Raw genomic sequence first — 1674 nt, forward strand, 5'->3', positions numbered from 1 at the left:
CTCACAGCAATCTCCAACTCCTGGGCTCAAGTGATTCTCCTGCCTCTGCCTCCCAAGTAGCTGGGACCACAGGTGCCTGCCACAACACCTGGCTATTTTTTGGTTGCAGCTGTTATTGTTGTTTGGCGGGCTTGGGCTGGATTTGAATCCGCCAGCTCAAGTATGTATGTGACTGGCGCCTTACCCACTTGAGCCACAGGCACCGAGCCTTATTTTTTTTTGAGACAGAATCTCACTATGTCACCCTTGGTGAGTACTGTGACATCACAGCTCACAGCAATCTCAACTATTGGACTCGAGATCCTCTTGCCTCAGCCTCCCAAGTAGCTGAGACCATAGGCACCCACCACAATACCCGGCTATTTTTTTGTTGCAGTTGTCATTGGCTGGCTGGCCTGGGCGAAGTTCCAACCAACCGCCGAGGTGGCAGTTTTTTTAAGACGTGGAAGGTGAGACGTGAGGGCTGAGGCCACAGCTACCCCACTGTGCGTATATGGCAATTTTTTATTTTTTTTTATTTTTTTAAGGAGAAAGGGTCATGCTATGTTGCCAGGCTAGTCTCAAACTTCTGGCCTCAAATGATCCTTCTACCCTGGCCTCCCAAAGTGCTCAGATTATAGGGGTAAGCCAGAGCACCCAGCCAGTGTTGGTCCTTTAGATCATTTGTGTTTTGTCCTCCAAAAAATATTTCTTAACTTGCAAGACTATTTCACTCATCCAATATTCATTGTTTAGTAGCACTCCACTTAGAGGTGCAACAAAAGGGATTTAGAAAAGACTTGTGAAAAGTGGAATGTGGGCCAGGTGTGGGCCATGGTGGCTTACTGATGCCTGTAATCCTAGCACTCTGGGAGGCTGAGGTGGGTGGATTGCCTGAACTCATAGGTTTGAGACCAGCCTGAGCCAGAGCAAGACCTTGTCTCTAAAAACAGCCGGGTATTGGGATGGGTGCCTATACTCTAGCTACTTGGGAGGCTGAGGCAAGAGACTCACTTAAGGCCAAGAATTTGTGGTTGCTGTGAGCTGGGACACCATAGCACTTTACCAAGGGCAACAAAGTGAGACTCTGTCTCGAAAAAAGAAAAGTGGTATGTGAGTTAATTTACTTCCTATCTAAGTAATTGAGAAACATTCAAGCCCTTAGAATGTGTCATAGATTTGAAAGTAATTTTATTTCATAGTCTTTGATTTGAACTTGGGTCTTAGATGTTAATTTTTTCTTTATTTTTCTTTTGAGGCAGAATCTCACTATGTCACCCTCAGTATAGTGCTATGGTGTCATAGCTCACAGCAACCTCAAACTCTTGCGCTTAAGCAATTGTCTTGCCTCAGCCTCCCGAGTAGCTAGGACTACAGGCACCCACCACAGGGCTCAGCTATTTTTTTGTTGCAGTTGTCATTTAGCAGGCCCAGGTGTATATTATTTGTCAGTAAAGTACAGCCATATTAAAAATAAAAATTTTTCTGTGTGAGCAGTCTCCAACAGTATTTCTAGGTAATATCTTAATGTCATAACAGCAGTTATTAAAACTTAAAAAGATTGGCTCGGTGCCTGTGGCTCAAGTGGCTAAGGCACCAGCCACATACACCTAATATGGCGAGTTCAAATCCAGCCTGGGCCTGCCAAACAACAATGACAGCTGCAACCAAAAAAAAAAAAAAAAATAGCCGGGC

General features: G+C 44.9%; 1 protein-coding gene across 1 annotated transcript in view; it reads left to right on the forward strand.

Moving 5' to 3' along the window:
- Positions 1-1674, forward strand: part of RFWD3 (ring finger and WD repeat domain 3) — a 45705-nt gene that overhangs the window by 13335 nt on the left and 30696 nt on the right. The gene's annotated exons all lie outside the window — the stretch shown is intronic.

Source organism: Otolemur garnettii, unplaced genomic scaffold (assembly GCF_000181295.1).
Source record: "Otolemur garnettii isolate 467f Iridium unplaced genomic scaffold, OtoGar3 scaffold00047, whole genome shotgun sequence".
NCBI classification, from domain to species: domain Eukaryota; kingdom Metazoa; phylum Chordata; class Mammalia; order Primates; family Galagidae; genus Otolemur; species Otolemur garnettii.